At 43.2% G+C, this 22,922-nt stretch overlaps 1 protein-coding gene across 7 annotated transcripts in view; it reads left to right on the top strand.

The window, feature by feature from the left end:
• PTPN4 (protein tyrosine phosphatase non-receptor type 4) overlaps window positions 1-22,922 on the top strand; it is a 272,694-nt gene that overhangs the window by 35,892 nt on the left and 213,880 nt on the right. The window contains exon 3 of one of the 7 annotated variants that reach the window (XM_033945429.1): window positions 7,028-7,067. The exons of the other annotated variants lie outside the window; for them this stretch is intronic. The gene's annotated coding sequence lies outside the window, so the exon portion shown is untranslated. The remainder of the gene's footprint in view (window positions 1-7,027; window positions 7,068-22,922) is intronic. 7 annotated transcript variants of the gene reach the window in all.

Here is a 22,922-nt window from a genome sequence, read left to right as displayed (position 1 = left end):
CAACCCCACCACTCCACCGCTGTGTAATTTCAAAACCGTGGGAAGATTTACATGGTGCCTCATCATTGGCTGTCCACTTGCTGTTGTTCAAATGTTATTCAAGTTGTATGTATCTTATTTTAAATAATTTTAATAAATTATCATTTTATGTTTGCTCTAAATATAATAAATAATATAAATATAAAGTGCATTTGTACTTAACTCAATCACAGCCAAACCTGGGAGTCTGACCCGACATGTTTCACACAACAAGTGCTGTATCAAGGGTTTCCCAAGGTCACTGCTGTCATCTGACTCCAAGTAAAGTGTAAGACACAACAGTGGGATAGATCTATACCCAAATATATTTTTACATCCAGATCCTTATCGCTATATAATGACTATAGAAGGAGGCAGCAGTAGCAGTAGTATAGGCCAGATGAGCTTTTTACTTTTGGTCTGCCTCAGAGAGAGCGTGCAATGCTGATAAAGGTACTGGAAAGGAGAATGAAAGAAGAAAAGAGGAGATAAAAGGACAAGCAAAGGGAAAGAAAAGATGAGAAAGGGGCAGATGATGGGGATGAGAGAGAAGCCTAATAGAGGGCAGACTAGCTGTAAAAGGGGGGTATTGGCTGGAAGGCTTAATATTGCTGTGAGGGTCAGGTAGAGGATCTGAGTGAGGGATTCTGGCTGGGAGATGTAAGATTCTGTTCTTCAAGGGAAGGTGAGGGAGAAGATTTTGATATTAAAATTGATTGAGCACATCAATTTTCTGGCAAGACAAAATTGCTTACAGGGTTACTTTATTAAAGAACAAGTGGTGGTCAAAAGAGGACAATGAGAAGTTTGAATGGAAGGGCCAGCAAGTGGCAGTGCATGCATATTTGTCCCCTGGCATACTACACAGGTGGAGAGCTTTCAAGGGAGGTGATTGCAAAATTTATGTAACATGGAGTTTGGTTTAGCTTCTGCTCGCAGCGAGGCCACAAAGTGGATTTTCAGTCTGGAGTTAGAGTAACACAGGAGTAACACAAGCTGCAGTGAAGGGAGAAATGAAGCAGAAGCATAAAATACAATGATGGAGGAAGGAGTGCTGAAGTTTAGTATGGATGGATTGTGATTTGGAGCATGTTGCAGTCTCCCTTGTTATTCTGAGCCATTTTGAAAATTAATCTCTTTTGAAACTTCTGTTCTTTCTTTTTTCAGTTTTACAGAGGGAGGAACCCAAAGCACAGATTGTCTCAAACACCTAAGCCGAGGAGGGAAGGCCCACTATTTAGGATCGGGGGATGGGGGATTCGGGGGAGCATCCAGTGACAAGAGGGAGTGGGCATCCCCCTGCCAATTTATTTTCATTTGGGGGAGGGAGACACCATGGCTGGAGTGGGCATTCCTCCTGCCAATTTTCCTTTGTGAGGAGGGAGGGGGGATAGACGCCATGACAGGAGGGAGTAGACAAATCTCCTGCTAATTTTCTTTCACGGGGTGGGGTCGGCAATGCAGGAGGAAGTGGGCATTCCTCCTGCCATTGTCACTGCCGTTGGGGGGGGGGGGGGGTGTCGGTTCACAGTGCCAGTTTGTCAGGGAGGGCCATCATCGGTGGTGATGGAGTGCTTTTTAAATTTTGTTTTTTAATGGTGCAGGTAATGCACATGTGTAACATGCACAGCATCTGTGCCCATTAAAAAACAAAAAGGTTTCCTGCTACGAACAGCTTAGTGGAAGGTGGCTTTCACCTGTCTCTCAGCTGTTCAGACTTCCCCTGCTGGCCCTGCGCATATGTGAGAGTCACTCTTACAGCTATCAATCGGACAGGAGAGTCGGGGATTACAACAAATCTCTGTGTAAATCATTTGTATGCAAACTTTGTAATGCATCACTAGCTCTTTTTGAATCGGCCCAAAAATCAGATCGGGTATGACCAATGGTCCATCAAGCCCATTCTCACAGTGGCCAATCCAGGTCACTAGTACCTGGCCAAAACCCAAGGTGTAGCAATATTCCATGCTACCAATGCAGGCAAGCAGTGGCTTCCCCCATGTCTTTCTCAATAACAGATTATGGACTTTTCCTCCAGGACCTTGTCCAAACCTTTCTTAAAACCAGCTACGCTATCCGTTCTTACCACATTCTCTGACAACGCGTTTCAGAGCTTAACTATTCTCTGAGTGAAAAAATATTTCCTCCTATTGGCTTTAAAAGTATTTCCCTGTAACTTCTTCGAGTGTCCCCTAGTCTTTGTAATTTTTGACAGAGTGAAAAATTGATCCACTTGTACCCATTCTACTCCACTCAGGATTTTGTAGACTTCAATCATATCTCCCTTCAGTCGTCTCTTTTCCAAGCTGAAGAGCCCTATCCATTTTAGTCTTTCCTTATACGAGAGGAGTTCTATCCCTTACTCTTCTTTGAACCTTTTCTAGCACCACTATATCTTTCTTGAGATAAGGAGACCAGAATTAAATGCAGTACTCCAGGTGAGGTCGCACCATGGAGCGATACAGGGGCATTATGACATTCTTAGTCTTGTTAACCATCCCTTTTTTAATAATTCCCAGCATCCTGTTTGTTTTTTTTGGCCAACGCCGCACACTGGGCGGAAGGTTTCATCGTATTGCTACAATGATACCCAGATCCTTTTCTTGGGTGCTAACCCCCAAGGTGGACCCTAGCATCCAGTAACTATGATTCAAGTTATTCTTCCTAATGTGCATCACTTTGCATTTGTCCACATTAAATTTTCTTCTGCCATTTGGACACCCAGTCTTCCAATTTCCTAAGGTCCGCCTGCAATTTTTCACAATCCGCATGCGTTTCAACAACTTTGAACAGTTTAGTGTCATCTGCCAATTTAATCACCTCACTCGTCGTTCCAATTTCTATATCATTTATAAATAAGTTAAATAGCACCGGTCCCAGTACAGACCATTTTGGCACTCCACTGTTTACTCTCCTCCATAGAGAAAAATTACCATTTAACCCTATCCTCTGTTTTCTATCCGATAACCAATTCCTAATCCTCAACTGAACTTTGCCACCTATCCCATGACACTTCAATTTTCTCAGGAACTTCTCGTGAGGAACTTAATCAAAAGCTTTCTGAAAATCTAGATACACTATATCAGCCGGCTCGCCTTTATCCACATGTTTATTCACACCTTCAACGAAGTCAAGCAAATTTGTTGAGGCAAGATCTCCCTCGGCTGAACCCATGTTGACTCCGTCTCATTAAATCATGTTTGTGTACATGTTCCACAATTTTATTTTTTATAATAGTTTCTACCATTTTGCCCGGCACCGAAGTGAGGCTTACCAGTTTGTAATTTCCCGGATCTCCCCTGGAGCCCTTTTTAAAAATCGGCATAACATTGGCTACCCTCCACTCTTCAGGTACTACAGACTATTTTAGCGACAGGTTTCAGATCACTAAGAGCAGGTCAGCAATTTCATGTTTGAGTTCTTTTAGCACCCTGGGATGTTTACCATCCGGTCCTGGTGATTTATCACTTTTTAACTTGTCGATTTGGCTCAATGCATCTTCCAGATTTCTTTCAGTTTCTCTGCTTCATCACCCTTGAAAACCATTTCCTCTTAGTACATATAGGCCCTAGTCCATGGGTGCCCACACTTTTTGGGCTTGCGAGCTACTTTTAAAATGACCAAGTCAAAATAATCTACCAACAATAAAATTAAAAAACAAAACACAAAGCATACTGTATGCAGAGAAAATGTTAATTATCATTTATATTCTGGGGGTTTTCAAAGAGGTCAAAGGCAGATGACTTTATGCAATGTCACCTCAATAACAACTATACAAAAATAGACAAATATACCCCCTCCCTTTTTACTAAACCATGATAGCAGTTTTTAGCGCAGGGAGCTGCGCTGAATGCCCTGCGCTGCTCTCGATGCGCATAGGCTCCCTGCACTAAAAACCGCTATTGTGGTTTATTAAATGAGGGCCATAGTGCAAAATATAGACAGCAGATATAAATTCTCAAAACGAACACATTTTGATCACTAAATTTAAAAAAAAAAAATCATTTTTCCTACCTTTGTTGTCTGGTGATTTCATGAGTCTCTTTCTTCCCTTCTTTCAGCCTGCTGTATGCTTCCAGACCTCTTCCCTCCGCCAACTTTTTCTTCCTCTCTCCCTGTCCCCCTCCCCTTTTTTTCTGTCTGTCTGCCTTTCTTTCTGTCTCCCTGCCTGCAAGCCACTGCTGCCGCCATCAGGAAACAGGCCTCCAAACCACTGCCATCCCAAGCTACTCCCTCCTTCCCCACGCAGAAGCGTCGGGCCGACCAACATTCCTCTCCCTGACGTCGTGTGGGGAAAGTTGGTCGGCTCAGTGCTTCTGAGTCAGAAAGCAAGTAGAACGCAAAGGCAATGCGATCAACTTGCGTTGCCGTCGCGATCTACCGGTTGATTGTGATCGACCTTTTGGGCACTCATGCCCTAGTGTTTTGTAATAGCTTCTGGTTCAGAATAGATGCCTTTAGAAATTTTGTCTCATGCAGTTATTCCATTTGCACGGAAATATAGTAACATAGTAAATGATGGCAGAGAAAAGACTTGTATGGTGTTATTTATGTTCAATAAGGTGGCTAGTGTTGTACTGCCTGCTCTGTGAATATTGGTGATGGGACTAAAGCGCTCCGGACAATTGTTCGCGGAGAAAGACGCTAAGACAAATGCACGCAGGACATCAGCGCGCCAGATTAAAAGGTAACTTTAAAGCACTCCGATGGGGATGTGGTTTACTTAGAAGAGTTGCCGCTGCTGTTGGGGGTGGGGGGGAACCCCCTCCACTTACAGAGGAAACTGGGAAAAATTACACTTCCCTCTCTAATGGGGAGTCCCCCAAACCCTCCAACGGCAGTGCCAACACACCCTCGGAGCACTTTAAAGTTACCTTTAATCCGGCACGCTGACGTCCTGCGCGCATTTGTCTTAGCGACTTTGTCCTCGTGCGATTGTCCCACGAGCTTTCGCCTATGAACCGTGAATATTATACCCCTCTAAATGTTGCTGTATAGTGAATCTACATCCACTCTGTCAAGCAATAGATACTTGATATTCTTTAACTCAGTGGTCTCAAGCTTGCGGCCCAGGGGCCACATGCGGCCGCCAGGTACTATTTTGAGGCCCTCGGTATGTTAATCATAATTACAAAAGTAAAATAAAACAGTTTCTTAATCATATGTCTCTTTAGCTATAAATGCCAATATTATTATTAAGACTTAACTAAAAAGAAAGATTTTTAAACTATAAAGTGTTTTACCTCATGCAAATTTGTCATTTCTTTAATAAGACATTAACTTTTTTTTCTGAGGCCCTCCAAGTACCTACAAATCCAGAATGTGGCCCTGCAAAGGCTTTGAGTTTTGAGACCACTGCTTTAACTTGTTTAGAAAGTTCATTGCATGTGTGAAGCTGTTTTGTGTAGTGCACTAGGAGTTTAAAGAATACTCTATAAGTCTACATATGTACTTGCTTTGGGAATATGTTAAGATTTTTCAGTTGTTTAGTATATTTCTGCATGGGTTCCTCAATTGATATATCGTGTTTAAGAGCTGTTTGTACCTTCCTCATATGTACTTTGTTGTGTCTGTTATTGCGTCTTATTATCTAACATTTGCTCAAGTATTGTAACATTTTACAGAAGCTCATGTAAACTGCTCTGAATTGACTCACCCAGTCATTAGTAGTGATATAGAAGCTTTCAGTAAGCATAAACATAATGTTTTGGTTATTTTGTTGCTTTTGTGGCAGCTCTTTCTAGTGGGGAGATGTACAGCATTATTTCCTGTTTGCCGGAAAGCTGTGATTTCACCCTGTATCTGGGTAACATGTAGAAATAAAACAAAAACATAAAGGAAAAAAAAATATAATACCTTTTTTATTGGACTAACTTAATGTAGTTTATGATTAGCTTTTGAAGGTAACCCCTTCTTCAGATCAGAAATAAGCAATTGTTGGCAACATCAGTATATATAAGGGAAACATGAAAGCATTTCAGTGGCAGTTGGAGACAGGTGACAAAACAGTTTGAATTCCTTTTTAGTGGGAAACTGGTCATCCCTAATTTTTAAATAGGGGACACTTTGGATCCAAATGAGCTGAGGCTCGACAGACTGTTTTCTAATTTTCACTAGGGGTGCCCTCAAGGAGCTTGGCATTTCCAAATGCATTCTCTTTGTCTATTCAAAAATGCCTTCTCCTTCAAGCATGTGTTCAGCTTTTCCCATCCATTTCCCTTTTCTGCTGTGAATTTTGGTAGAGAGATGGAGGGTAACAGAAACCCCCCCCAGAATGATGATGAGGGCCATCCTTAATCTTCAGGGGCTGCTTCTGGCCCCTAGGCCTTGCATTGAAGAACACTGGTCTATGTAGTTGTCTCATTTATTATTTTCTCCATTTGGTGGGGTGAAATGTGTATTTTTACTTAAAATCGTATTCTAATTTGTTGGAGGTTGCGTTTTTTTGTGGTGAAGTTAGCTAAAACTAAAATTCTTCTAGATCAAGTATAGCTGAAGTTGAATTTACTTTGCTGCAAGGTTTCCCGAACTGTGGGTCAGAACCCCAAATGGGGTCACAAAACCCATGTTTGGGCTTGTGATCTGCGTTGGGTTTTCATTGATGCATCATTATTCTTTACCTCCATGGGTTCACACTATTTTATTTGGCCATGATCAAAGGTCACAGCCACATAAAGACTGATGAGCACCGGTTTACTGGAAAGGCAATACAAAAGTCTCTTAGAGTGTACTGAGACCTTATGCTGTTATACGTAATGGTAGTTAGGATTATTATCCTCATTTGATTTATACTTCCATCAGTGTGTTCAGTGGGAATTTGTCCGCAAAGAATCTGGTGACTGCCATGTTTCTTTAGTTTGTGTAAATCTTGATTTTCATATTCATCAGGTGAGTTCAGATTACTGAAAAATGTCTTCTCCATCAAGTTTTACACTGGTGGTCTGAGATGAGATGATAGAATTCAGTTTTCTTTGCTTCTTTCTGATAGTAATGCATTGTATTTTTTTAGCTTGGATTCCTTGCAGTTCTTTCTTCAGCTGCTCTGTAAGGTAGGGATTTTGCTTCTGCATGGTCTTTGTGATTTTTACCTTTTGGGGGTTTCATTATTTTATTTTTGTAGAGTTGTTTCTCAGCTTCTGACTAATATATTAGCAGATTTTTTTTCTGCATAGTCAGAATTGTATGATTTACTTATATATTCTAGTGTCGTCTTTTGTTCGTTCTGTCCTGGCCTGAAGAAGGGGTGTTTTTTTTTTTTTAAGCTCCTGAGAGTTTGTCAAAATGTCTTAAGTTGGTCCAGTAAAAAAGTTTTGTTTTATAGTCTTATTTTTGTTTTTATTAACCTTTGTTTCTATACTTTCAAGTGGACTAATAAAGTACTGTGGTTACTGTATCTTTTACAGACTGACAAAGACAATGGTCTAAATAGTGGTCTCAAACTCAAACTCTTTGCAGGGCCACATTTTAGATTTGTAGGTACTTGGAGGGCCTCAAAAAAAATAGTTAATGTCTTATTAAAGAAATGACGATTTTGCATGAGGTAAAACTCTCTTTACAGTTTATAAATCTTTCCTTTTAGCTAAGTCTTAATAATAATATTGTAATTTATAGCTAAAGAAACATATGATCAAGAAACTGTTTATTTTACTTTTGTGATTATGATAAACATACCGAGGGCCTCAAAATAGTACCTGGCGGGCCGCAAGTTTGAGACCACTGGTCTACAATATATGTAAGATTAAAGTTTCAAGAAATTGTTAGGCTATGTAGTAATGCTTAACCAACTATAAAATGTTATATAGTGTGGTATAGGACTCCTTTTCAGTGTAGGGCAAGAGCACTAGAATTGGCTAGCTACATTTTTGCTAGCTAATTTTAAACATATTTTCAGCCAAACAGCTGTCTGTCTACTGGCCAAAATCTGGGTGACTAGATTTTAGGACATAGTGCAATACCTTGGTTTGGGTGTCTTTTAATCTATTATTGCTGAAAAGCTGTACAAGCTGGCTAAACCTTTATCACCAGACCTAATCCCAGTCTTGTGAGCTACCCAGATATTGTGACTAATTTAAGCCACCTAGGTAACTAAAATTAGTTGGTAAGTGACAGCACATTTTCAGAGCTGCCGATCTAGGTACCTAGCTGTGAAAGTAGGTGTCTAAATGACTTGTAATATTGATTCCTATACTACTACCTCAGTGTAATTACCTTTTATGGAAAACTTTCAAGTAGCCTGGGGGTTGTTAGTGGATTGTAGTCTTCAAGTCTTGCCGTAGTTTTGTAAAATTGGATTTTCATCTGGGCCATTCAAGGACATTTATTTTCTTCTTGCTAGGCAACTCCAGTATTGCCTTTGCTTTAAGCTTAGGATCTTTGTTCTGCTAAAAGTTGAATCTTCTCCCCAGGCAGACTGGAACAGGTATTTCTTTTGAACAATCCGACTTTATTCTGGGACGATTGGGTTAATTCCGTATACCCGCCAGGACTTTGTAGAAAACCTCAAATTCCAGAGACTTAAGCTCCACTCTTCTCACCTCAGCACTGCCTCCTCAGGATTCAATTTTCCTTCCTACAAGCCAGGCTGTAGGAACTTGTCTTTTCTGCTCGTGTTATTTTCTTTTAAATTTTCTTGACAGGTTCAAGCAACTTCAACATTCAGGGAGGCTTCAGGGTTTACCTCTGACTGTTGGGTCTTGGAGGTTCTTCGGGATGACTACAAACTAGAGTTTCTCTGTTTTCTGACAGAGTATTTCCTGGATTCCCTGGGGGGCTGCCCCAAGAAGGTGGTTCGAGTACAGGCCACAGTCTGCAGTTTGCTGGATAAGGTGGTTATAGAAGCCGTCCCAGAGTGAGACTCGGGCTCTGGGGATACTCGATATACTTCTTTGATAGAGACTCCGTAGATTGGAGACCGATTCTGGACCTCAAAGCGGTCAATGTGATGCTGCAACTGCCTCGCTTCAGTATAGAGTCAGTGTGCTCAGTGATCACTTAGGTGGCTCGGGGGGGGGGGGGGGAGAGTTTCTGGCCTCCCTGGATCTGACAGAGGTGTATCTCCACATTCCCTTTTTTCTGGACCACCTGAGGTTCCATGTCTTGGAGCCACATTTCCAGTTTGCGGTGCTGCCCTTTGGATTGATGACGGCACCCAGGACCTTCACGGTATCTTGGTTCACCCGTATCCAGGTGACTGGTTGATCAGAGCTCCGTCTGGTGTGCAGTTGTTGCAGCGTCTGGTCTGGGTGATCATCTTCAGGAAGAATCACCTTGAGCTGACTCAAGATTGGGAGTTCCTTGGAGATTGCTTTCGCATAGGCCTCAACTAAGTGTTCCTGCCAGTATCACGTCAGGAGCTGCGCCAACAGGTTATCAGGGTCTTTCTGACTGCTTTGGTCTCTATGGCCTATCAGTACCTCCATGGGGACCATGTTAGTGACGATCGATATGGTCCCTTGGGCCGGAGCTAGTCTTCATATTCTGCAGAATGCTCTGATTTCATGTTGGAATCCGCAAAGGGACCCGTTACATGTACTTAGTAACACTAGAAGGATGCAGAAGATGAAAGAATGAGGCAAACTGGAAACAATCACAGCAACCGTACACCTCACTTATATGGTTCAATTACAGGATGGCAAGAGAGCCTTCAAAGCCATTAACATCTATATAAAAAAATATATGTATGTCCTGCTTTGGCTCATCTAATTGCCTCCTTTTTAAATGTAGCTTATTTGCTTCTTGCTGTATTTCTTTCTGTTACTTTTCAAAAATCAAAACTAAACAGCATTTCTTTTTTACTTATCCTTTTAATGCAGTGTCTCTAGTATGCCCCAACGGGACCCGTTTTGCCCAAAAGGGCTTTTTCAAGGGTTCATAAAGGAGCTCTGCATAATACAAAAACATCATTTTCAAAACCAATTGTAGCATATAATATTGATATCCTTTTGACTGTGTTAAAAACTTCCATAAACTCTATACATTATTTACAGTCAATTGCTAATTCATTCCACATATAATTTTATAAAATATTCAAATACTGTAAAAAAGATCTAAAAACACATTAAATATTCATGATTATCTAATTTATCATACTATTAAAAATACCTAAGAATTCATAATTATAAATGCAGTTTCCTCTCACATGTATTGTTATTACATAAATATCAATTAATTATATAATCTTAAATAAAATAAAATTCATAAACCAATGCTCTCTATCAGGCTATAAATTACTCAATTCATCAAACAACTTTAAAATAACTAAATCAGTGACTATAAAAGATAAAATCAAGTGAATATAACTCATTGTCAATTAATTAAATGTGAGGATCACTAACACCCCTTTGTTATAATTAATAAAACATTTAAAAGCCTGAACCTTTTCAGTTCTTAAACGCTAAATTTGATGCTATAAGACTTAAGTCAGGCTCTCTTAACTATGCAAAGTTTAAACAACATGTTTCCAGAGGAGACAAATTCTAGAGGTGATTAACCACACTATTACTCAGTTAATAATAATAATAATAATAACTTTATTTTTGTATACCGCAGTACCAGAATACTTCAGAGCAGTTTACATGACAAGAGACTGTACATCTACAGCGAAATTTACAAATAAGTCAATCAATCAATATAACTTAGCGAGTCGGGAGCAGGCAAGAAGGAGATAGCTACCACTAATTAAATTAATTATTCTTAACTTCAAAACATTGAGACACTGGATTGCTGTGGAGCATACTTTCAAGATTAAATAACTCCACAATAGAGTTTAACATTAAATTGTCAGGTCCAAATAAACTTTACTTTTTTATGTTCGGACTCACCTCTTTCAGCGTCCTTCCTCATTTGGGGCTATAGTTAATCTGCAGGCCCGCCATGTTACATTACGTCTTTTATTATAACCCTTGCACATTCACAGTTCACTAATCATATGCACAAGTCAAAACCACCATTATGCACTGTGCCTTTAATAATATATCACTATTCCATATCAAATGGCAATATAAATCTTATTAATCTCTCTTCTCTCACTGACACTTTCCATTTTATTAAATAAACGGCTAAATCTAATTCAAAAACTCATACAATCTAAGCACATGCGCACTTCAACCAGTTTGACACATGCTAAGTACACTCTACTCTGTACTTATTTAAAACCCTCACAAATACAAAACACATATAAAATTCATGTTACATAATGAATTCTAAAAAAAATTAATAAATTCATCCCTTTTTAACATTTAACTGTGTATAAAAATGAAACCTGTTGATAACACCTTAGTGCTTATAAAAATGAAGTGAACCTTCAATTAATAATAACTCAGTGTAAAACTAAAAAATGTATAAAAAAACTCATGCTAAATACTATAGTTAATTAATACTCAGGTGTTGCTGAATTGAGTGCTACTGATCAGTAAAAGTATCTGAGTAGCTATCAACTCTATATAATATACCTTGACACAAGGAACTCTGTCTTTTTTGGTGTCTCGACCTCGATCTCCATCCTCTAGCCCTCCTTCCTCACATAAGATGCTGCCCTTTTCGAGGCATGGGCCAGGACTCCTTGACGTTTTCTCTCAGCGGAACCTGCCTGATTCGAGGCACTGTTTTCCACATCAGTCAAGGTACCCATTGAGGCACAGGTCCTCTTCTCGAGACAGGCCTCGTTTCTCCAAGCCTCAAGACCTCCAACTACGAAGTCGAGCATGCCTCCTGCAGAGCTTTACCACTATGTTTTTTCTCCTGCGAGGGATTCTATTCCTTCTCTCTGTCAGTCATCTATACCTGCATATTCAACCTCAGGTATCGGTACTCCAAAGAGGCTTCACCTTCGTTTTTGCTTTGCGAGACGCCTCGAGGTCACCTTCTTCCCCTCGAGGTCAACTTTTCTTGGAGCAGATACTTTTTTCTTTTTTCCTCACCAAATACTCTAAGAAGTATTTAGAGGAAATGGGTATGTCTCATCCTCCTCCGGAGTCTCTTAAATTGCCTATTAATAGACTTCTTTCTCAAACTTTCAAGCGAAATCTTGGCACACCTTATTCCATTCCTGCTGTACCAGGAAAGCTGGAATCTTGTTACAGGATGGTCCACTGCAAGGGCTTTGAGAAATCTCAGTTATCCCATCAGTCTCTTCTCGTGGAATCTTCTCTGACAAGGACCAATCCTGTCACAGTTTATACCACTGTCCCTCCTGGAAGAGAGGGCAGGACCATGGATTTGGTTGTGGTTTATACCAAACTACTCTTATGACATTTGGTTGACATCCTGCCTTAATTTTACAAATTTATTCCTAAACATCATCTTTCAGAGTTTCATCATGTGATTACCACTCTGGCTCAACTTCACATGTATCTCCTTCAATCTTCCTATGATGCATTTGTACTTGCCTCGAGGGTTGCCGCCCTTTCAGTAGCGATGTACAGGCTTGCCTGGATCTGCACTGTAGACATGGACCCCAATCTTCAAGATTGTCTGGCCACATTCCTTGTCAAGGCAATGAATTGTTTGATGATTCCATCGAGGCAGCTACTCAACGATTGTCTCAACATGAAAAATAATTTGCTTCCATCACTCGTCCTAAGCCTAAGCCTTCCACTTCTAAAGGCTTCAGACCTCTTCCATCTTCTCAGAGGCATTTTCCACAGAGAGCAGCTCCTTATACAAGAGCACCTCCTCAGAAACAACCACAACAGCAGTAGAGGCAACAGAAACCTTAGACTCCTGCTGTGCTTAAGCCCTCAGCTTTTTTTTATCATCAGGGAAGGATACTCTCTTCCTTTCATCCAGACCTGCCTCCAAAAGAGTCTCCTTCCAATCCATTCCAGACCGCCCTTCTTCGTCTCCGTGACATCGAGGAAGTTACGCTGGAACAGCAGAGCAGGAAGTTTTACTCCCATTACTTCCTAGTCCCGAAGAAGACTGGTGATATGCAACCCATTTTGGATTTCAGAGCCCTCAACAAATTTCTTATCAGAGAGCAATTTTGGATGCTGTCTCTAGCATCATTGTACCCCCTTCTAGATCAGAACGATTGGTTATGTTCTAGATCTAAAAGAGGCTTACACTCACATTCCCATTCATCCAGCCTCTCGACAGTTCCTCAAATTTCGGATGGGAAATCTTTCGGCCTGGCTCAATCTCCAAGAGTGTTCACCAAGTGCCTAGTTGTAGTAGTAGTAGCAGCAGCAGCTCTGTGGAACCATGGGTTCCAGGTGTTCCAGTACCTGGACGACTGTCTCATGAAAGATTCCACAGCTCAAGGGGTTATTGTAGCGCCCTACGGATTACATGGTTTCTACAAAGTTTGGGGTTCGAAATCAACTTTCCCAAATTCCAGCTACAGCCCTTTCATAATTTATGGTTCATCGGAGCTGTCCTGGACATTGTCCAACTCGGAGCATTCCTTCCTCAACGTCAGAATGCTCTCATTCTTCTCTGCCACAAGGTGTCTTCCTTGACTACAATTTCAGCACGACACATGATGGTTCTCCTAGGTCACATGGTCTCTACAGTTCACATGACTCCTTTTGCTAGACTTCACCTCAGAATTCCTCAGTGGACCCTGGCATCTCGGGTGCAGGCTTGCGACCCACTCTCAACACATTAGAGTAACTCCTTAGTTGAGACAGTCTCTACACTGGTGGATGTTCTCTTCCAATCTCTCCAGAGGTTTACTGTTTCACATGCCTCCTCATCAGAAGGTCCTCATGACAGATTCCTCGACCTACGTTTGGGGAGCTCATCTCGATGGTCTCCATACTCAAGGCCATTGGTTCAGCATGGACTGTCAGTGTCACATCAATCTGTTGGAACTCAGAGCGATCTTCAATGCTTCATGACCAGGTAGTCCTCATTTGGACGGACAACCAAGTCGCCATGTCCTATGTCAGCAAGCAGGGAGGAACAGGATCTCTCCATCTTTCTCAGGAAGCTCAAAAGGTGTGGACCTGGGCAATTCATCACAACATCTTCCTGAAAGCAGTCTACATTCTAGGAGAGAAAAACTGTCTGACGGACATATTGAATCGTCTTCTGCAACCTCACGAATGGACACTCAATTCCTCGCCTCTCCATCACATTTTTTCTCAGTGGGGAACTCTTCAGATAGATCTCTTTGCATCTCCCCACAACAACAAACTGCCTCGGTTTTGCTCCAGAATATACTCTCCTTACCGCCTCGAGGCAGATGCTTTCCTTCTGGAATGGACAGCTCTGTTCCTTTATGCATCCCCTCCATTCCCTCTGATTCTCAAGACTTTTGTTAAACTCAAACAGGAGCATGCCACCATGCTTCTGATAGCTCCTCGGTGGCCCAGGCAACCTTGGTACTCCCTTCTACTTCAACTCAGCACCAGGAAGCCTCTGCATCTACCAGTATTTCCCTCTCTGCTTACACAGAGTCAAAGGTCTCTACTTCATCCCAACCTGCAGTCTCTACACCTCATAGCTTGGTACCTCTCCACTTGACTGCCTCTCTACAGTTGTCTCAGTCTGTACAGGACATTCTAGAGGCTTCTAGGAAGCCTACCACTAGACAATGCTACAATCAGAAATGGACTAGTTTTTCTGCTTAGTGCACCATTCATCACAAGGAGCCTCAATCTACCTCCTTTTCTTCAGTTTTGGAATACCTGTTGCACTTGTCTCAATCAGGACTCAAATCCTCATCCATTCGAGTCCATCTCAGTGCAATTGCTGCTTTTCATCAGCCTGTCAAAGGGAAACCCCTCTCTGCTCATCCTGTGGTTTTTAGATCTCAGTGTTGTTCTTCATCAATTGATGAAGCCTCCTTTTGAACCAACCAGCTTTGGCTCATCTGAAATATCTCACTTGGAAAGTGGTTTTTCTCATTGCTCTTATGTCTGCTCACAGGGTCAACAAGCTACAAGCTTTAGTTGCAGACCCACCTTTCACAGTATTCCATCATGTCAAGGTGGTCCTCTGTTCTCATCCTAAATTCTTACCTAAAGTGGTTTCAGAATTTCATCTCATCAATCCATTGTACTTCCAGTGTTTTTTTTCCAAAACCTCATTCTCATCCTGGAGACTCAGCTCTTCATACTCTGGACTGTCAGCATGCTTTGGCTTTCTACTTGCAAAGAACTAAGCCACACAGATCTGCACCTCAACTTTTTGTCTCCTTTGATCCAAACAAGTTGGGACATCCAATTTCTAAGCACACCATCTCCAACTGGTTAGCTACTTGCATCTCTTTCTGCTCTGCTCAGCCTAGCCTGCATTTACAGAGTTGAGTCATAGCCCATAAACTCAGAGCCATGGCAGTATCAGTAGCTTTCCTTAGATTTACTCCTATTCAGGAAATCTGTAAAGCTGCCACTTGGTCCTCGGTTCATACCTTCATCTCTTATTATTGTCTGGATGCTTTTTCCAGATGGGATGGCCATTTCGGCCAGGCAGTGTTACAAAAATTATTCTTCTGAATTGCCAACACTCCCACCATCCCATTCTGGTTATCTTGGAGGTCACCCACATGTTGAGAATAGGCTGCCTGCTTGTCCTGGGATAAAGCACAGTTACTTACCGTAACAGGTGTTATCCAGGGACAGCAGGCAGCTATTCTCACAACCCACCCACCTCTCCTGATTAGCTTCTCTGCAAGCTATCTGAACTTAGGAGGCGCATACCCTTGCGTGGGCGGGAAGGCACTCGCGCATGTGTGGTGCGGCAGTCACAAACTTTCTAGGTTCTGCAAGCAAATCAGCTTGCGAAGCTGTCTGCATCGGGGCTCCGTGGATAACATCACCCACATGTTGAGAATAGCTGCCTTTTGTCCCTGGATAACACCTGTTACGGTAAGTGTGCTTTCCAACCTAACCCAACTTTTCTAGCTATCCCTTTACCAGCCCAACAGACATTTTAATTGAGCTTCAATATAATACTTAAAATTGGGGACTGCCATTCCTTTCAGTTGGTATAAAACTTGGACCCTCTGAGGTTTGCAACTCCAATTATATTGGAAGACTTTCCAGTGCAAAACTTGAAAAAAGTCACAGGCAGGCAGCATATTCTTACATGTGGATGACGTCATTTACAGAGCCCAGTACGGACAGTCAAAAAGTATACTGTCACTTTAAGTCTTTTGAAGACAGCCTGTATTACACAAGTGCCAGTGTCTTCCTGTCTGATGTCGGGTCGCAGGATCATGAATTTTCAGTTTTCCACAGAGCTGAGAAGCTATTCTTTGGAATTTCTCCAAGCGTGTAAAATGTTTTCACATTTTTGTGCCTTCCCGTTCCATTTTCTTCATATTTTCTATGGTTTATTATTTTGATTCAGTTGTGTTGAAAAATTTTTGATTTTTGACCAACTTTTTGGGGGGCCTTCAGGCTCTCAGCCTGTTTTCAGACTGGGAATGTCAAAGATTTTTTGGAATGTGATTTACTCAACCTCACTCAACAGGATCAAATATGGGATGGCAATAGGGCTCATAAAGTCATTTACAACAATACAGAAATCCAGTATAGATGTTTTGGCTTGGCTCATGTCATTGCCTCCCCAGACCACAGAATCCTTTGATCTTCGGCAGTCATCCCTTCAATGTCCAAACCTCCAAGTGGCTTCAAAAGGTGCATTTTTGCTACAGACCTGCATAACTGGTGTGTTCAGTGCCTTGGTCTTGAGCACCGTGATACTTCGTGCCAACTCTGCTCCAAATTACAGAAGAGGTTACTGAAGGCCAGATAGTTACAATACAAAAATCTTTTCAGTTCTTTGGGTACATTGAGCGTATCTGCTGACTCCAATGTCAACTTTCAATGACCGACACTTCCAGTATCGACGCCAGTATTGCTGGCATTGACAGTCCAGGCTGCTTCCGATTCATCAATGTCTCCCTCTAGACATGCATCTGCCTCATTCCAGGTATCGACACTATCAGATAACTCGAAGGATAGGTACATCGAGACTAGGTTGCCTTTGCTACATTGGCGTCTCCTCTCGGGTGTGCCCTGACATCAAGGTCACCAATGCCTCAATACCCATCGATGCCTGCACCTTCTGTACCACATGCAACTAGTGCCGTCTCTTCAGAATAAGCTTTGAGAGCTGTTGCAGAAGGAGCTTGCTGAGAGACTGCAGTTGCATAAGCACAGTTCAGGAGAGAAATCTTGGAGTGATAGTGACTGAGGATCTCAAGGCAGCAAAACAGTGTGACTAAGGCAGTGGCTTAAGCCAGGAGGATGCTGGATTACAGAGAGTTTTAACTAGCTGAAAAAAAGAGGTGTTGATGTCCTTATACAGGTCATTGGGAGGCCCCACTTGGAGTACTGTGTTCAGTTTAAGGGCATAAAACTTGAAACAGTCTAGAGAAAAGCAACATAAATGGTATGGGGTTTGCGACAAAAGATGTTTGAAGAGAGATTTGAGCAGGTGGACTCCTACTGAATTTTTGTTCTGGATCTAAAGTACTGGTAAATATAACTTTAGATCCAGGACAAAGATACCTATCTAATATAATAAAGAGCTAGCCGCGCATGCGCACTCCTATTTGCGTGTTCCGTGCGTGTAGGTCTGTGGCCGGAGTGCGCATGCGCGCTAATACGTCACCAGCCGATCGCCTCCACAGGCCGGACTGCAGCCAGATGGACCGCGGGAAGGGGAAGGGAGGAGGGCTTCGAAAGGGGGGGGGAGGAGGGCTTCGAGGGAGCCGGCTGTCGGCGGAGGGCAGACGTGGGCCCAGGACGGACTTGCTCCAGCTGTACAATCCTGTCCCTTAAACTCCCTGGCCACCTAAGTTATTTTAATTTGAAATCTGCCGCCGCGGCGGCGGCTCCTCTCTCATCTTCCGACATAATATAAGTGCAGCTCATGAGAGGAGCCGCGGCGGCGGCTTTGAAAACGGCTCCCTTAGTTCTTTGCTGGTTTTTTTTTTAAAGTTTAAAGCTGCCGCTGTGGCTCCTCTCACGATCCCGGCCTGTGTCAGAGAAGGCTTCCGACGCAGGTGGGATCATGAGAGGAGCCGCGTCGGTATCTTTAAACTTAAAAAAAAAAATCCAGCAAAGAACTAAGGGAGCCGTTTTATCTGCATGCTGCTACGAAGGAACAGGTGAGGGGGAGGGAAATGCTGATGCTGATGCACAGGGAGGAGGCAGGCATGGCAGGCAAGCAGGGGGAGAGGGAAAGGGGCTGCTTTGGGGGTAGGGGTGTGCTGGGGGCACACAGCAATCATGGGCAGGGGATCACAGAGCAGGCAGGCATGGCTCAACAAGGGGAGAGGGAAAGGGGGCTGCTTTGGGGTGAGGGGTTTGCTGGGCCAGACAGCAATCATAGGGGGGAAACAGAAGGGGGCCACGGAGCAGGCAGGCATGGCAAAAAGGGTGCAGGGGCATTGGGGCTGCTTTGGGGGGAAGGGTGTGCTGGGGGCACACACCAATCATGGCGGGGAAGAGAAGGGGGCCACAGAGAGATAGGCAGGCATGGCGCAATGGAGAAATACAGGCAGGCAGGGCGCAAGGCAGAGACACAGACAGAAAGAATGACAGACAGACAGACAGCATCCAAGCACAGAGAGAAAGGAAAAAAAAACAGTCGTCTACTCTAGCACCCGTTGGACAGGGGGAGAAGGAAAGAGGTGCTGCTGGACAGGGGGGAGGTAAAACAAAGGGAGAAGGGCTGCTGCTGCATAAGGAGAGCAGTGAAGGGGTGGTGGTGGACACAGGGGAGGTAAAAGGAAGGGAAAATGGACAGGGGGAGCAGGCAAGGGGTGGTGATGGACAGCCAAGGAAAAAGAAAGGCAGAAAGAAAGAAAGCGCCTAAGGAGAGAGAGAGAAAGAAATAAAGACAGACACACACACACACATGTTCTAGCACCCGTTAATGTAACGGGCTTAAAGACTAGTACAGTATATAAGTATAAAATGCTATATTCATCATACATTATAATATGTTTTATTTTAAAGCTGGAGTTAATTAATTTTTACCAACTCTTAATCCACAGCCTTTGGCTTGAGGACCTGAATATGTACACTCTAGATTAGAGGAAAAGAGGGATTGATGTATAAATACTTGAAAAGTATCTGCATACAGATCTTGCCTGGAGATGGGGAAGTAGAACTAGAGGACATAAATTGAAATTACAGGGTGGTAGATTAGGAGTAATGTCAGGAAGTACTTTTTTGTTTTAACCAAGAGGGTGCTGGATGCCTGGAATTCCCTCTTGGGGGAGGTGATGGAAATAAAAATGATGATGGAATTCTGTATAAGAAATGTGAAAATTCTGAGCAAAATTTTTGGAAAATTCTGTATACAATGATTAAAAATTCTGCAGTTTGTAGTGTTTTATGTAGAATTCCCTCATCCTAAGGCCTGAAATTCTTTCCTGCCTTTTCCTTTCTCAGACTCTATCCTCCTCAGTTTCCTCTCTCACTCCCAACTGCAGTTCTGTCTCCCTCTAAATCCCACCCCTCTCAATCCCCTCCCAGGCTCCCATGGTCTGGCATCTTTCTCCCACTCTCTACTGGCTAAGAATCTCTTCCTCCCTTCCAACCTTTTCTTTTCTGGATCACTCTCTCTCCCCCCCCCCATCCCCCTTGTGGCTTCAGCATCCATGTCCCCTCCCCCTGTGGGTCTGGCTTCTCTCACGTCACACACAACTTCCTCCTTGCATGTGTCTGGTCTCTCTCACTTTTTCTGTCTGCCCTGCCCCCCTGTGTGGATCTGGCATCTCCCCTACTCGCGTGCCCTCCCAAAGCAGCAGTGGCTGACCGACTGGCAGAGGCAGCACTATGAACAGGCTGCTTGCAGCTGGCTCAACCAGGGCCTTTCTTCTGCCACTGCATCTGTCTACAGGAAGTGACATTACAGACAGATGGCACAGCAGAGGAAAGGCCCTGGCAGGGCTGGCCACAAGTTGCCTGTTTATAGTGCTTCGACTTGCTGCTGCTGCTTTAGGAGGGCCCGCAGGTAGGGGAGAGGCTGGATCCACGGAGGGGGGAGGTGGTTGATCAGAGAGAGGCCAGACCCATGCAGGGGAGGGAGGTTTCACAGTAGGAAGGAGAACAGAAGACCTCTTCTGGCAGATGACTTGGGCATGGGAGATGGAAGGTCTGCACAGAATTCTGCACAGTGTGTGCAAAATTCTGCAAGGATAGGGAATTCTCCATAAATTCTATGCAGAATTCCATAAGTGCATGAGATAAATGCAGAGGATCTTTAAATGGAAAAGAATGAAAACGAAACAAAACTTGTCAGTACAGAACTAGTGACGTAAGGCTAGTACTGGTCAGATTTCTACGATCTGTGTCCCAAATAGTTCAAACCAGGACCTATGCAATCTGTGTCCAGATCATAGATCTATATCCAGATTATAGAAAAACAGATTTAGATGGGCTAAAAGGGCTTTGATGTTAACTCCAGCGATTGGGAAGTAGGACCAGTGCTGAGCAGACTTCTACGGTCTGTGACATGAGAATAGCAGAGACAGATCAAGAATAAGCGTTAGTGAGTTATGCCACATTCATATGCTGTGAGTGTATGTATCTCAGAGGGAAAGGAGAAATACCTTAAGGTTGATAATGAATAAATTGTCAGACTGCAACTTCTTGGGATCACTAGTTTAATCAAGCATTGACAATAAATGTGACTATTTTGTACCAAATTTATAAAAACCACTCTTCTGTGATTGTAGTATTTTATATTGAGTGTAACTTGCACAGATGGCAGGAGAGGTTCTAGACTAGAGAATGACATGGGCATGGGTATCTGTGGTTAACTGTGGGATGAGGATAGAGTTCCCTGAGAGAGGGATAAACTTTGTCCCCATGTCATTCTCTAAAAACTTGAGACTAATATCAATATGTAAAAATTTAACACATCTTAGACAATTGGTAACTGAAGTCAATAATTAATAAAATTGCAGAAGCTGCTTTTGGGTTTAAATGAACTACTGTTAAATGACATCATTTGTGTCTTGTCTGCCTTTGATGTGACAACAAGAGTCTTGTCTGCTGATCAGACCCCTACCATCTGTAGCATCCTTCCATCATGTGCCCATCTTACTGTTAACTGCAACAGATTAATTCACTCTCGCTGGTCTCAAGGAGCATTTCCAATATTTAACAGACACTTATTTTTCTTTTCATTCATTACACATTTTAGGTTCTCTTCTACACCCATGTCTGAAAGACAATCCAATTACCTTCCCAGATCATGTAAAATCAAAAGCAACTAAATTTTTGGGAAGGTTGTTCCAAAACCAGATCAAAATTGAAAGCTGTATATGTGATTTCATAAACAATTGTACAGAATATTGCCCCTTTTTACGCTTTAATAAAAAGACCTGCTATAATAAAACCCTTAGCGTGCATGTGCACTTCAAACGGCGTGATCCCTGTGTCCGTGATCTGTGCTTCTGTGGCCCCGCATGCGCACTAGAGTAGAGCTCTGCCTGCGGTGGTTTCCCCATCACCCTCCCTTGGCTTCGCTGCAAGGGTCACGCTGCTGACCGCATGGTCCCTGCCCCACTCCCGAAAAGGCCTGCCGACTATCCCACTCCTCCCGCGGCCCGGAGCACCTACCCGACAACCCCAGACACCGAGCTCCACAGACACCAGCTCCCCGCGGCCCGGCAGAGGCCCCGCACCAGAGTGAACTCGTGCTGCCACCCAGAACTCCCCCACCTCTGCTGACCCGCACCCTGGCCTGTCCCATAGGGCACCCCCGGCAATCCCGGCCCACAATAGCCGGCCCAGAATCAAGGCAGAGGAGACACCGTAATGTCAACAATGCAATAGGTAATCTAATGATGCTGGATGTGGTGAAAAAGGTGGAAATAGGAAAGGTAAAAGGGGAAATGGGAATATGGGTATGTAAAAAGAAGGGAGAAGGGCTACTGCTGGACAGGGGGAGCAGGAAAGGGGTGCTGTTGGACAGGGGGGAGGTAAAAGGAAGGGAGAAGGGCTACTGCTGGACAGGGGGATCAGGAAAGGGATGCTGCTGGACAGAGGTGAGGTAAAAGGAAGGGAGAAATGCTACTGCTGGACAGGGGGAGCAGGAAAGGGATGCTGCTGGACAGAGGTGAGGTAAAAGGAAGGGAGAAGGGCTACTGCTGGACAGGGGGGAGAGACAGAAAGAAAGGGGGGCAGGGAGAGAGAGAGAAAGACAGACATAAAGAAAGAAATGCCTAAGTATACACATCTATTCTAGCACCCGTTAATGTAACAGGCTAAAATACTAGTTTAAATATAAATTCATAAGTGTTCGAGGCTTATGCAAATGAAGACAGAATGCACGGCGACAAGGACAGAGCTCGTGGGGGTGGGGCACAGACGGGATAAGGATGGGGATAGAACCTGACAGAGCCTGCGGGGATGGGAGGGGGCTGAGGACAAACTTTGTCCCAGTGTCATTCTCTATTCTGGACACCTTTTTGTGCGGACTAGATGGACCATTCAAGTCTTTATCTTCTGTCATATACTACAAGGGGCTGCTGAAAAAAGTGGAAAATCACTGGACTAAGTGTATAGCCCTTGATGGAGACTGCCCCAGCTTTGTTGGTTGGGCTGAAAACTTTTCAGCAGCTCCTCATATGTTAGTGTTACACTGATCTTGTGCTGATCCATGAGTTTAAAATAGGTTCAGAGGGTAGGAACAGGATAGGTATATGTCTCGCAGTGCAGCTGCTTTATTTAGTGGGAATGGCAAGAACCACAATGTGCACATGAAAACTACATATAGTTACAAGTTGTATGTCCCTGTCTACAATAGAGTAATAATACTTACCCTGATATTAAAATTTGGTCTTTTTGTAGCGTCCTTATGCATTGCTTGCAGTGCTGTTAACACAAAATCTACCAAAAGGGAGGCTTAAGATCAAAATACTGTAGACTTGCTATAGGAAAGAAGGGAAGGGAATATCCTTGTAGAAATAGCATTTATGTGCTTATATC

The sequence above is a fragment of the Geotrypetes seraphini genome, chromosome 5 (assembly GCF_902459505.1).
Source record: "Geotrypetes seraphini chromosome 5, aGeoSer1.1, whole genome shotgun sequence".
NCBI classification, from domain to species: domain Eukaryota; kingdom Metazoa; phylum Chordata; class Amphibia; order Gymnophiona; family Dermophiidae; genus Geotrypetes; species Geotrypetes seraphini.
This window is presented reverse-complemented; position numbering and strand designations above follow the sequence as displayed.